Source organism: Ranitomeya variabilis, chromosome 7, assembly GCF_051348905.1.
Source record: "Ranitomeya variabilis isolate aRanVar5 chromosome 7, aRanVar5.hap1, whole genome shotgun sequence".
NCBI lineage: Eukaryota > Metazoa > Chordata > Amphibia > Anura > Dendrobatidae > Ranitomeya > Ranitomeya variabilis.
Genome location: NC_135238.1, coordinates 107,657,828 through 107,672,786, shown reverse-complemented (window position 1 = coordinate 107,672,786; position 14,959 = coordinate 107,657,828). Strand labels below are relative to the sequence as shown.

General features: G+C 45.5%; 1 protein-coding gene across 3 annotated transcripts in view; it reads right to left on the bottom strand.

Annotated features, from left to right (window-relative positions):
• STAT1 (signal transducer and activator of transcription 1) overlaps window positions 1-14,959 on the bottom strand; it is a 2,295,457-nt gene that overhangs the window by 1,222,146 nt on the left and 1,058,352 nt on the right. The window lies entirely within an intron of this gene.

Sequence of the window (14,959 nt, the reverse complement as noted above, 5' to 3'; positions counted from 1 at the left end):
TGGTAACCTCAATGAGGAATTGGTGAGCCAATTGCTAGGGGTTTTTAACGAGTCGCTGAAGAGGGGAGTATTGCCTGCGTCTATGAGGGAGGCCATTATTGTGGTTATCCCTAAACCGTAAAAAGAACCGCGGTTGCCGGAGTCATATAGACCAATATTACTCCTAACGGCAGAAGTCAAGATTCTGGCGAAGGCCTTCGTGAACAGACTGATTCGGGTAATACTGTAGATAAAGTGGTTCATTAGGACCAATCTGGTTTATGCCTAATAAATCTACTGCTGTCAATTTAAGAAAGCTATATTTAAATATGCAAATACTGGCAGAAAATGCTGGAAGGAGAGTGGTGGTTTCCCTCGATGCACACAAAGCCTTTGATAGCATAGAATAGCATTACCTGTGGTCGGTGCTGAGTCGCTGTGGGTTTGGGCTAGTTTTTATCTCGTGGGTGAAATTACTGTACTCCTCTCCCGTGGCTAAGATTAGAGTGAACAATGCACTGTCAGAAAGTTTTCAATTGTTTAGAGGTACAAGACAGGGATGTCCATTGTCCGCGTTGCTCTTTGCCCTGGAGGTGGAGCCATTAGCTGCTGCAATTAGAAGGTCACAGGAAGTGAGGGGATTTGTGTATGGGAAAATGGAGGAGAAAGTTGCTCTATATGCTGACGACATCCTGCTTTTCCTGGAAGGTCCTGGGGAGCCCTTAAGAAATGCAGTGTCATTAATTGAAGGTTTTGGTCGAATATCGGGACTGATTATTAATTGGGAGAAATCGTGTGTTTTGCAGGTAGACAGAGAATATGATTGTACAGTGGAGGTGGAGGAATGCACTAAGTTAAGGGTGGTTCAAAAATTTAAGCATCTGGGGATCCATATAGCTCTTCCATTGACAAGATTTGAGGAGCTTAATCTAGAGCCATTAATACGAAGACTGCATACTAAAATCTCAGCTTGGAACAAGCTGCATTTATCGGTGGTGGGTAGAGGGAATCTCCTTAAGATGATTGCGATGCCGCAGTTATTGTACGTTTTGCATAACTCTAAGTTTAGCTCCCATTGAGCAGATTCCGCAGGATAAAATAATTATTCGGTGAGTTAGTGTGGGGTAGGAAGAGTCCGAGAATTAAACAAGAAATATTGCAGAGGCCAAAAGATGAAGGAGGGCTTGCTCTTCCTAACCCCTGGATATATTTCTTGTCTGCGCAGTGCCAACATCTCCGGGGATGAGGGGAAAGGTCTGAGAAGGGACAGGTTCATAGTAGTTTGGAGTATATAATTGAGACTTGGCCATTGAGCAGGGTCTAGAAGCGGGACTTTTCAAGAAATTGGGGTCTAAATATCATACCATAAATTTAATTCACAAGTTATGGCAGACAATCAAACAAATTGGGGGGTAGTGCAATTCACAGAATTTTCACCTATTTGGGATAATATATATTTTCAGGAGTTTAACAATATGGAGGGAATGGGCGAGTGGAAGGAAAAGGGCATTGGGCTGATAGGCCAGTTGATTTGCAGAGGGGATCTTAAGTCATATGATATGCTGCAGGAAGAATTTTGGCTCCCAAGGCAAAACATTTTTCGATATAGACGGGTTCAGCATGCATTCCAGGCGCAAAGAAGAAGGGGGCCTATAGTGATACAGACAGATCTTGTTAGGGCTAGCGGAACACACCAAATAATTAGAAATATAGTGTATGGTGCGTTCGCAGCCCGGGGTCCACCGTGCAGAGATGGAATCTGCTGCTAAGTAATGACGGACTATATGACAGTATAATATGGATTCACACACGGGTTAACTCCACCCGGTATGAAGAAAGCAAACCCTGTTGTGTCACAGGGCCGCGGTACCGCACAAAGAGCGCAAGCAATGAGTCACAGAACTCTACCCCAAGACTCAGGATAGAGTACAATTAGACCTCTTGCGCTCGACACCGCAACTGGGGTGTCAGAGTAACAGAAATAATAATTAAGATGCACGAGAGTGACGCCACTAACCACCCAGACTTGGGTTAGGAAAGCACTGTGATAGCGCACGGCGCCGCACTGGCGGTCACAGCAAATAGACGCTGTTTCGTGTGTTCTAGTGCTGATAACAAGTCGGGCGCTAGATAGTAATCATCCACCTTTTGCAGTCATCAGATATCAGGGGCAGAGGATACTTATTCTTAACGGTGATGGCGTTAAGACCCCTCTAATCTATGCATGGACGTAGTTCCCCGTTCTTCTTCTGCACAAAGAAGAACCCAGCCCCTGCAGGTGACACTGACTTCCTAATGAATCCTCTTGTCAGATTTTCCTGGATGTACTGTGACATTTCCTCCGTCTCCAGGAGAGATAACGGATAGACTCGACCCCGAGGAGGCTCAGCACCAGGCAAGAGGTCAATAGGACAGTCATAAGGGCGGTGAGACGGAAGGGTCTCCGCAGCTCTTTTGGAGAACACGTCCGCATAGGGCCAATATTGCTTGGGGAGAGAGGATAGATCTGTGGGTACCTCAGTAGTAGCAACCTGAACCCATTCCCTCTGACATCTACCCCCACAAGATTCACCCCATCCCAAAATTCTGCCTGTGGACCACTCAATATGAGGAGAGTGGTACTGTAGCCAAGGTATCCCTAACAGGACCTCATTCCCTCAGGAATGATGAGCAGAGATATAATTTCCTGATGAGATGGCAACATGGAGAGAGAAAAAGGGATGGTCTGGTGTGTTATCTGTGAGGGCAGTGTCGACCCATTTACCACTCGTACGGTTACTGGTTGAGCTAACATTACCAGGGGAATTGCGTGACGGGTGAAGGCAGAATACATAAAATTGCCCTCCGCCCCAGAATCCACGCAGAGCTCTACCGAGTGGGTAAATGAGCCTATAGTAATTGTCCCCTTAAAGGACAATTTGGAGGCAAACATCGCCATACCTCCACCTACTACCACTAGACGCTGACGTTTCCTTGACTGCTGGGGACATCTGGTGGCAAGATGTCCTGACTGCTGGCAAACATGACAAACCTGGAGTGCACGAGCAGTCCAGGACTTAGATCCCGCTCGTGACACTACCATGGCCTCATGTGACTCAGGGGCCGGGACTGGAGATTTCAAAGGTTTGGCGAAGGTGGGAGCCAGCCGAAACCTCTGCCTACATTGGGCTCACTGTAACCTCCGTTCGTGAAAACGGAGGTCAATACGAGTGTACACAGCTATTAACTCCTCCAGTGTGGCGGGAATCTCCCTAGTGGCCAGAGCGTCCTTCACGTGGTCAGCCAGCCCCCTCCAAAATATCGGAATAAGGGCTTTATCTGACCACTCCAGCTCAGATGCTAGGGTGTGAAAGTGGACGGCAAAATGGCTGACCATGGGCGAGCCATGAGTCAATGCCAACAGTTAGAGCGCCGTATCATGGGTGACACGAGGTCCTAAAAAGACCTGTTTCAGAGTGCTCAGGGACAACGGAGCACTCTGCACCACATGATCGCCACGCTCCCACAGCGGCGTAGCCCAATCCAACACCCTGTCCGACAGGAGAGACACAATAAATCCCACCTTAGCCCGCTCTGTGGGGAAACGTGCGGCCAGAAGCTCGAGATGTATAGCGCACTGGCTCAGAAAACCCCTACAAGATTTATTATCACCAGAAAAATTTTCTGGCAGCGGGAGGCGAGATAGGTTTCGGAACAGGGGTGGCAGTGGACAAGGTTGCTGCAGCCACGCTAGCAGCCTGAACAGCTACTGCGGTAACATCCACAGCTGAGGTTGTGTGCTCGAGAGCCGCCAACCTACCCTCCAGCTGCTGGATGTACCACATGGATTGCTGTTTGTCCGTCATTACTAGCCAGACCCTGGCACTAGTGTAATGTTAGGGCTAGCGGAATGCACCAAATAATTAGAAAGATAGTGTAAGGTGCGTTCGCAGCCCGGGGTCTCCCGTGCAGAGATGGAACCTGCTGCTAAGTAATGACGGACTATATGGCAGTATAATATGGATTCACACACGGGCTAACTTCACCCAGTATGAAGAAAGCGAACCCTGTTACGTCACAGGGCCGCGGTACCGCACAAAGAGCACAAGCAATGAGTCACAGAACTCTACCCCAAGACTCGGGATAGAGTACAACTAGACTTCTTGCGCTCAACACCGCAACTGGGGTGTCAGAGTAACAGAAATAATAATTAAGATGCACGAGAGTGCGTGCGGTGCCGCACTGGCGGACGCCACTAACCACCCAGACTTGGGTTAGGAAAGCACTGTGATAGTGCATGGTGCCGCACTGGCGGTCACAGCAAATAGACGCTGTTTCATGTGTTGTAGTGCTGATAACAAGTCGGGCGCTAGATAGCAATCATCCACCTTTCACGAGCAGTCAAACCCAAGGGAGGGGATAATTAAAGAGCGACTTTCTCTCATCAACACACACACGTTCACAAGTGTACACTAGCGCATGGCCGAGTGGCCATGCAAACCTTTTATAACGGCAGTGCTACATGACCTTCCAGATGCACCAATAGGAGCCGCAACAGGACCTGAGCATGTGACCCCCGACCTCCAATGGGAGGTCGATCCGTGGGCATGCTCAGTATGTGAAAAGCAGGACTTAGTCCCAGAAAGATCTGCTCGCTGCTGAAAATTGCTGGCTAGAAGGACAGAGCCTGGAAGGGCATTAGTAACCAGTCATCCAGTATCAGCCTGAGCTAGACGCTGGGACCGACGTCTCCACTGTGGCTGGAGAAGAATGGGAGACCGCAGCGGAGATGGTTCGAGATTCTCCCTGTTCAGAGGCGGGAACTCGACACCTAACAGATCTCACATTGGATTTTATACTTAATAATAGTGGAACGGAAGGGGCAATATCAGAAGTATACGGAGATCTATTACATACCTTTCTTGTAGATCACCCTATTAAGGCCAAAAGGAAGTGGGAGGAGGACTCGGGTGAGATAGATGATGACAGGTGGGAGTCTATTGTAGAGTACGTACCCAAGATATCTATGAGTGAACCCAGGAGATTGTGACAATTATACGTGATAAACAGGGTCTATAGGACACCTGACATGCTATTTAAAGCTGGGTTGAGATCCAATCCTGAGTGCCCTAGATGCTCACAGTCTCAGGCGGGTAAATTACCTTCCTACTGGATTGTAGTGCTGAACCGAATTGAAGTGATATAAGGGTGCTCAATTCCTAGAGACCTGTTGATTTACGTACTAGGGTATGTGGAGGAAATTCTAGCAGACAACACGACTAAAATTGCAATTGCACTACTATTGTTTATTGCGAGGAAACTGATTGCAAGGTATTGCATTGGAATAAATGGCGCTATAACAATAAATAATAATAATAATAATTGGATCAGAGAGGAACCTCCATCCAGACGGGATATCATCACTCAAACGAACCATATTATCCAGCTTGAGAAAAGTATATACACTAAGAGAAACAGGTTGGGATTTTTTCAGAAATTGTGGCAGCCATGGCTGGATGGGAATAATTGATGGTTATTTGAATAGAATACTAGACTGTACAACATATAAGAATTTGTAACTCTGTTTTCTTTCAGTTTATACGCACAGATTACTGTATGCCCTGGATTTGGTCTCCAGGAGGGAGAGGGGTGGGGTATTTCTTTTGTTAAACCAAAATGAATATTGTCATATGAGCGGTTGTCAACTTTGATATATTTAATAAAAATTTATCTGATCAAAAAAAAAAAAAAAAGATATTGAGATACCTGCCATAGGGGTTGCCAACCTAGGGACAGAGTTTAATCCCAATAGGCTCCCCCTAGAGGTAATGGCAGGAGAAATTGAAGATGTTGTTTCGGGCGTAGAACCCAAAGATCCTAAGAGGTCTGCCACAGGGGTTGCCAATTTAGGGTTAGAGTGTAACGCCGGTAGGCTCCCCCTAGAGGTTGTGGCAGTAGAGGTCGTGGGGACCCCATTGAACCCTGAACTGGAGGTGTTTTGCGGTTTGCGGTTTCCATGGTGTCTGCTTGAGCGTCTGTGTGGTTGGCTATCATTCTCCACGCAGGCGCCTGCCCACACTCTCCCTATGGGGGGTGTAGCTCTAGATGCCGCTTATTGCCATGGTGCCGGTTTTAGCATCTGTGCGACCGGTCTTATTATGACTGCGCAGGCGCTTGTTGTCCTGTGCTCCGTATGGTAGGTGAAGCTGGCGACACCGTTGATTCTTACAGCACCAGTCCTATTGGCTGTGCGGCCGTCTATTAAGTGTTTACGCAAGCGCCTTTGCTTCTTTTCTCCTGATGGGAGGCGACGCTCTATGAGAGGTGCTGCCTCTTGTCTTATTGGTCCCTGCTACGTCACATGTCTGTGCTACTCTCCTGCTCCTTCCGGTGGGCAGTGCTACACACACCGGTATGTTGTTTTACCTCCATGCTATGTGTATATAAGTTCGGTATTTGTGCTGCTTACACATTCCCTGAGGAAGCCCGGTTCGCCGGGCGATACGCGTGGGATATCTCTTCACACCAGGTTGTATGCACGTGGTAATCTCATTATGAGCCACTATTGGTGCTATTTATAGGGTTCATTGCCCCTTCTTTGTCCTGTGCATTCCAGGACCTTGATTTCGCATCTGGCTTTAGCTACGTATTTGTGGGAATTTGTTTATTTCCCTCTTGATCCTATTAGCGGTCTTTACTTTGCTAGGGCCGTACGGGATATTATCTTATGAGCCAGTTAGGTTAGAAAGTGGGGGTTACCTTATTCTTATACATGATTCAACCTGCTGTGATTTGTGTTGCATTTTAAGTATGTTTTATTTATTGTTTGGTGTGTTTTAAGTGTACTAATAAAGTATTTATATATATATATATATATACATATATATGGTTTGTTATATTTTTTTCTGTATTATTATTATCTAGATGGTGTGCATATCATGCAGTGATGCTTTTTCTATATTTATTTCTTTGGCTCTGCTTATCACTGCCGTTTGCACCCTCTGTACTTATGTTATACATATATAGCTGTGCGCCTTGTTTCTAGTCTAATAGTTGTCATATATACCCCCCCTGTTGTGGGTGGGTCTCTTGAGGCGGCACGCGTTCTATTGTTGAACTATTGTTACCTTGTGGGTAGTGAGTATTTGCTTTTACCCACTGTCTTGACTGGTTTTGTTGTTTTTATAGTGGTGTGTGGCACTGCCGCTATGGATTGGGATGCTCGCGAGGCGGCCTGGCGGGCACAGTCACAGAATATATTTACCTTAGGGGAACATGTTACTCCCGACTCTGACTTCAACCAACTTTCATCTGAGATTATGACAGCTCATCGAGCGGGTATCAGGCTCTGGTGGAATATACGGAGTCTGGAAGAGTATGTTAAGACCAACATTGTACCCCGTGGTTTAAGAGTATCCATTTTTCCGGCTTGGGAACCTTCCCGTGATTTTCAAACTATCTGGGAACAGGGACTGCTAAAATGTTCGGGCATTATTATTAATATGCTTTTGGAACACGATAGAAAACTCCTTGCGGATACCAAAGTTAGAATTAAGGAGTTGGAATCAAGATTGTCTAAATTTGATGACACTGCCCAGGTCCAGCCCTTTAAGGCTAAACTAAAGGGTACTTTGGATAAGTATGACAATGAGATCATGTTAAAAAAGAAATCCAAATTTCTAAGGGACCACAATGACTTTGAGGCACAGAGAGCTTTTAAATGGAGACACCATGGTAATTCAAGACAGGGCCCCAAGACTCGTAACATCGGAAGTGCCATGCAGATGACTACAAGAGGTATGGATGGCACTTCGGAAAGCGATTTTTTATCTTCGGCAGACAGCGAGGCCGACGCCGGGTCCGAAGGGGGCGGAAGTGCCGTGGCCATGTCAGCACGGACAACTCGGTTCGGGAATCGCCGGCCGGCAGCGTACAAACCACACAAAGGTTACCGCAAATAGGAGCTCCTCGAGAGGCCATACTTTCATCTGGGGACAATCAGGTAGTCTCTGATGTTTTACAAGTAGTCAATTTATCTGATTATGTGCTTTCTCCTGTAGAGCTCTCTATATTACAGCGGGGTCTTACATTTTCACCAGTACACCCGCTAGATAAGTTCACACTGGTTAAAGACCTTTATTTATTCTGTCAGTGCCTTGTATTACAGGTCCTTCATAATAGACCACATATGATGGAAGGCTATGATCAAACAGAACAGATGGTTTTTCGTGATTTGTTGCAGCTGTTACAGGAAAACGAGCCAGATAGTGGTAAGAACTTTTTCCCTTTCAAAAATAAATCTAATGTGACACCCCCGTTTTCGCTTGTTCCTGCCATCAGAGTTTTTTTTGAGCTCACTAAGCGGGACATCATGGCCCTGCGTCCACGTCCTTCCACCATGGGTAATCTTAATAGTGAGGAGAAACGAGCCTTACATGGACTCAGATCCAATACTGCTTTCCTTGTTAAGGAGGCGGACAAGGGTGGTAATGTTGTGTTGTGGCCCCATATACTCTATCTTGAAGAGGCCCAACGTCAACTGGGTAACAGCTGTTTCTACAGGAGGCTCCCGTCGGATCCCACAGGGGTTTTTTCTGTTAAGTTTAGGCGTCTACTTGAGAGAGCGAGGGACCTTAATATCATTGGTCATCAGGAGTTTAAGTTTCTTTGGGTGGAAGTTCCGATCACGGCAACATTTTATATGTTGCCGAAAATCCACAAGTGCCTACATAAACCACCTGGGCGTCCTATTGTAGCAAGTATAGGTAGTCTGTGTGAAAAAGCTGGGGTTTATGTTGACCATTTTCTCCAACCAATGGTCAAAAACCTACCGTCATTTGTTCAGGACTCGTCGCACTTTATTCGCATTTGCCGTGAGATTTCATTACCCTCTCAGTGTTTGTTGGTTACATGCGACGTCGAATCTTTGTATTCAAACATTGGGCATGCAGACGGTGTCACAGCCGCCTTATATTTCTTTGACCAACTTGAACATTCTGACCGTATGCACGATTCCTGGATAATAGATCTCATGGAATTTATTATGAAGCACAACTACTTCTTGTTTGACCGTACCTACTATCTTCAAACCTCGGGGGTGGCCATGGGCGCTAGATGTGCCCCGGCCATTGCCAACCTCTTTTTAGGCTGGTGGGAGGCTACCATGGTCTACCCCCTTGAGGATTTTAAGGAACACGTGTGTTGTTGGAGTCGTTATATCGACGACGTGTTCTTTATTTGGAAAGGGGACGAACGGGGGTGCAGCAAGTTCATTGATGCCCTAAATAATAATGTGCATAACATTGTTTTAACACATTCTTTCTCCCCTACGACAGTTTCCTTTTTGGATCTAGAGGTTTTGGTCAATGGCAATGAATTATCGACAAAGTTGTTTCGCAAGTCTACTGCGACTAATAGCCTGTTAGACTACAGAAGTTTTCATCCTAAGCACACCAAGGATGGCGTTCCCATAGGACAATTCCTAAGAATTCGAAGGAATTGCACCTCTGATGAAGACTTCCGAACAGAGGCCCGAGGACTGACAGACCGATTCAGGCAACGACATTATCCGAAGAAAAGTATCTCTAAGGCCTTTCAACGTGCGGCTCTGAATACACAAGAATCTTTACTAGAGCCTCGGAACAAGATACGGGATGGTAAGTCTAGGTTCATTACCAACTATAATGACAACTGGTCACAGATTCGAGGTATTCTTCAGAAACATTGGGATATTCTAGCCACCTATTTACATACGTCTCCAGTGGTGGGAGATCGACCCCTACTTACAGCCAGGAGGGCCCCAAATTTTCGAGACCTGTTGACAAATAGTCACTATCAAAGACAGACGACTAGATTACATCGGGGTGTAGTACTGCATGGTTCTTTTGCCTGCGGTGACTGCAACATCTGCCCTCATATGATTCCAACTAAGGATTTTTTCATTAGCCCCAAGGATGGTAGTAAGCATAAACTACGCTCTTATATTAACTGTAAAACATCTTATGTCATCTATGCTTTGATTTGCCCTTGTCAACATATTTATGTGGGTCAGACTTCTCAAGAGCTACGCCGTAGGACTCAAAAACATTTTTCCACTATAAATCTGGCGGCTATGGATTCCGCCAAAGGGAAAATGTTAACTCCAGTTGCTGCACATTATTTAGCTCATCATGATGGCCGGGTGTTGAATACCAAGGTTATAGGTCTGGAAAGGCTTAAATTATCAAATAGGGGGGGAGCCTATAAACGGTCCCTCTTACAAAAAGAGGCTCGTTGGATTTTTAATCTGGGCTCTATTGCTCCCGCAGGACTAAACGAAGAACTGCTTTTTACCGGATTCCTGGGCTAATATACCATCGGACGTGATTGGATATGGAGGATGTCTGCCATGTATCGTCTCAATATTTGGATTTGTTCCTTGGAGAATATGTATGGACTGTCCTATGTGGATTTAATGTCTGGATTTATACTCCTAAGCTCCTAAAGATTTTGAAGTGCCCGACTAGATGGTTCCTCTAGTGATCTGTGCACATCTGATATACGATCTTGGGAGATGGTTCCTCGAGCGACTTGTATTCCTTGTCATATTTTTTGAGTGGATTTCTGTTTTGTTGAATTGTCTTTGGTCTAGTTGTGATTCTCCATATGGTTTTGTGCAAGCCTATTATGGCTTTTTATATAGGGTACTATAGATCTTTGGATACTTAGGTCTTACTATCATATAGATTCTAGGACTGGCTCATTAGGTAGTTGGATAAAACAATTGGGTTCTGGAACATTGTTAGCCATTGGTACTGGCTCATTAGGCAGGGGGATAAATTTTTATTCCATGCTGGGCTATATATATATATATATATATATATATATATATATATATATATATATATATATATATATATATATATATATTTGTATAGGCCCTGAGTTTGTTCTTACTTCTTCTTTTTTTCTCCCTTCCTATGGGCTATTATGCCTCATCACACATACCTTTACTTATTTATGGATATTATAACAACACTCTCTTTTATACCAATATGTATGTTTTTTATACTATGAGATAATAAAGTTAGCTTCAATTACTCTGGACTTATGCTCAATGTATTCACTTCGTTTGTTGTACAGATGTGGCTGTGTGTGTTGAACTCTCCGGAGAGTGTCTGTTGTATGGTTGAACACATATGACACAGATACATACAAAAAATAATAAATAATAATACAATAAAACATTCCTATTTCCCCTCATTCTGGGGCTTCTTTGGGTTTTTTGCGTGTTCCCCTTATAAATGGGTCTTGGATGTCCCCGGATCTCGATCGGGGGCTATCTCATTCCTGCACACCAGCCTCATACACATTTACAACTGGCCCTTCCCTCTAAGCTTTGCGGTTTCCATGGTGTCTGCTTGAGCGTCTGTGTGGTTGGCTATCATTCTCCACGCAGGCGCCTGCCCACACTCTCCCTATGGGGGGTGTAGCTCTAGATGCCGCTTATTGCCATGGTGCCGGTTTTAGCATCTGTGCGACCGGTCTTATTATGACTGCGCAGGCGCTTGTTGTCCTGTGCTCCGTATGGTAGGTGAAGCTGGCGACACCGTTGATTCTTACAGCACCAGTCCTATTGGCTGTGCGGCCGTCTATTAAGTGTTTACGCAAGCGCCTTTGCTTCTTTTCTCCTGATGGGAGGCGACGCTCTATGAGAGGTGCTGCCTCTTGTCTTATTGGTCCCTGCTACGTCACATGTCTGTGCTACTCTCCTGCTCCTTCCGGTGGGCAGTGCTACACACACCGGTATGTTGTTTTACCTCCATGCTATGTGTATATAAGTTCGGTATTTGTGCTGCTTACACATTCCCTGAGGAAGCCCGGTTCGCCGGGCGATACGCGTGGGATATCTCTTCACACCAGGTTGTATGCACGTGGTAATCTCATTATGAGCCACTATTGGTGCTATTTATAGGGTTCATTGCCCCTTCTTTGTCCTGTGCATTCCAGGACCTTGATTTCGCATCTGGCTTTAGCTACGTATTTGTGGGAATTTGTTTATTTCCCTCTTGATCCTATTAGCGGTCTTTACTTTGCTAGGGCCGTACGGGATATTATCTTATGAGCCAGTTAGGTTAGAAAGTGGGGGTTACCTTATTCTTATACATGATTCAACCTGCTGTGATTTGTGTTGCATTTTAAGTATGTTTTATTTATTGTTTGGTGTGTTTTAAGTGTACTAATAAAGTATTTATATATATATATACATATATATGGTTTGTTATATTTTTTTCTGTATTATTATTATCTAGATGGTGTGCATATCATGCAGTGATGCTTTTTCTATATTTATTTCTTTGGCTCTGCTTATCACTGCCGTTTGCACCCTCTGTACTTATGTTATACATATATAGCTGTGCGCCTTGTTTCTAGTCTAATAGGACCTGAGCATGTGACCCCCGACCTCCAATGGGAGGTCGATCCGTGGGCATGCTCAGTATGTGAAAAGCAGGACTTAGTCCCAGAAAGATCTGCTCGCTGCTGAAAATTGCTGGCTAGAAGGACAGAGCCTGGAAGGGCATTAGTAACCAGTCATCCAGTATCAGCCTGAGCTAGACGCTGGGACCGACGTCTCCACTGTGGCTGGAGAAGAATGGGAGACCGCAGCGGAGATGGTTCGAGATTCTCCCTGTTCAGAGGCGGGAACTCGACACCTAACAGATCTCACATTGGATTTTATACTTAATAATAGTGGAACGGAAGGGGCAATATCAGAAGTATACGGAGATCTATTACATACCTTTCTTGTAGATCACCCTATTAAGGCCAAAAGGAAGTGGGAGGAGGACTCGGGTGAGATAGATGATGACAGGTGGGAGTCTATTGTAGAGTACGTACCCAAGATATCTATGAGTGAACCCAGGAGATTGTGACAATTATACGTGATAAACAGGGTCTATAGGACACCTGACATGCTATTTAAAGCTGGGTTGAGATCCAATCCTGAGTGCCCTAGATGCTCACAGTCTCAGGCGGGTAAATTACCTTCCTACTGGATTGTAGTGCTGAACCGAATTGAAGTGATATAAGGGTGCTCAATTCCTAGAGACCTGTTGATTTACGTACTAGGGTATGTGGAGGAAATTCTAGCAGACAACACGACTAAAATTGCAATTGCACTACTATTGTTTATTGCGAGGAAACTGATTGCAAGGTATTGCATTGGAATAAATGGCGCTATAACAATAAATAATAATAATAATAATTGGATCAGAGAGGAACCTCCATCCAGACGGGATATCATCACTCAAACGAACCATATTATCCAGCTTGAGAAAAGTATATACACTAAGAGAAACAGGTTGGGATTTTTTCAGAAATTGTGGCAGCCATGGCTGGATGGGAATAATTGATGGTTATTTGAATAGAATACTAGACTGTACAACATATAAGAATTTGTAACTCTGTTTTCTTTCAGTTTATACGCACAGATTACTGTATGCCCTGGATTTGGTCTCCGGGAGGGAGAGGGGTGGGGTATTTCTTTTGTTAAACCAAAATGAATATTGTCATATGAGCGGTTGTCAACTTTGATATATTTAATAAAAATTTATCTGATCAAAAAAAAAAAAAAAGATATTGAGATACCTGCCATAGGGGTTGCCAACCTAGGGACAGAGTTTAATCCCAATAGGCTCCCCCTAGAGGTAATGGCAGGAGAAATTGAAGATGTTGTTTCGGGCGTAGAACCCAAAGATCCTAAGAGGTCTGCCACAGGGGTTGCCAATTTAGGGTTAGAGTGTAACGCCGGTAGGCTCCCCCTAGAGGTTGTGGCAGTAGAGGTCGTGGGGACCCCATTGAACCCTGAACTGGAGGTGTTCCCTGGTAAGGTCGGGATGGCTCAGAGCCAGGGTCCCACATGGAGACGCAGGTATAAAAGACACAGGGAGCCGGGAGTGTATGGTTGCAGAGGCAACTGGGGATGTGTGCACGAGGAATCCTCTGGCACTGGTCAAGGATGGGGCCGGGGGTCAGGGTAAATTAGATAGAGCGCTCACTAGACAGCAGTGTCGGGAGGCTCAGGTTCCAGTGCGACATAATACAGACATATGCTCAGAGTTGCCGGCGCGGTCTGCGGCGTTTCAGCATGATATAGTCACTGAGGCACGGGTAAGGGTGCAGAGGAAATGGTACCAGAAGCCCAAAAGCATATAGTTAGGTGACAGGATGACCTGCAGAGGGATGCATGCATCAGGATGGTTCCGGAGCCTACTTTGGTTTCTTAGTGTAGTGTCGGGCGGGTTGTCACAGAGGCATGCAGATGCCCTGTCTCGCACCCATATGGGGTAACAAATGTTCAACCCCACAGGTATGAACAGGGGGGAGGATATGTGAGGTAGTGACCCTTGTTACAGCTAAAGGGCGCTGTTTGTGCTCTCCATAATGCGCACGGAGGTGTAGTGAGGCCATGAGGGCGTATGGCAGTCACAGGTGTGGCTGTGATTAGAATGGTGAAGCAGTGACTGATTAAAAAGCCCTGTAATAGAGATGGAGGTGTGCCAGTGTTGGTTTGGAGGCAAACAGAGCAGTTGTCTGCAGAGCTCTTTCTGTGTGCAGCAACACAGGGGCAAGAGGAACTAAGGGGACTGACACCCTGCGTCCCGGGCTGTCTTGTGTTTGCCAGGCTGCAATCCGGAGGATAGCGTGTGGCGCACGGCTTGAGTAAAGTGACTCGGTAACGGCGTGCGGTTGTCCCAGGGAAACTGGACATAGGGAAGTCTGGTCTGTGTAGGGACTGCAAACTAAAGCCGTTTACTGTGTGTTTCTAATGGACTGTGTGAAGAAGCAGTGTACTGTGTATTTTCCATTGGTCTGAATGAAGAAGCCGTTGGACTGTGTGAAGTAACACAATAAAGGAACGCTATATTTGAACTTGCATGGGTCACTGCCGTTTCACTGCATATGGTTTTACCGCTGCATCACTATATATATATTTATATATATACTGTGTGTATATATATAT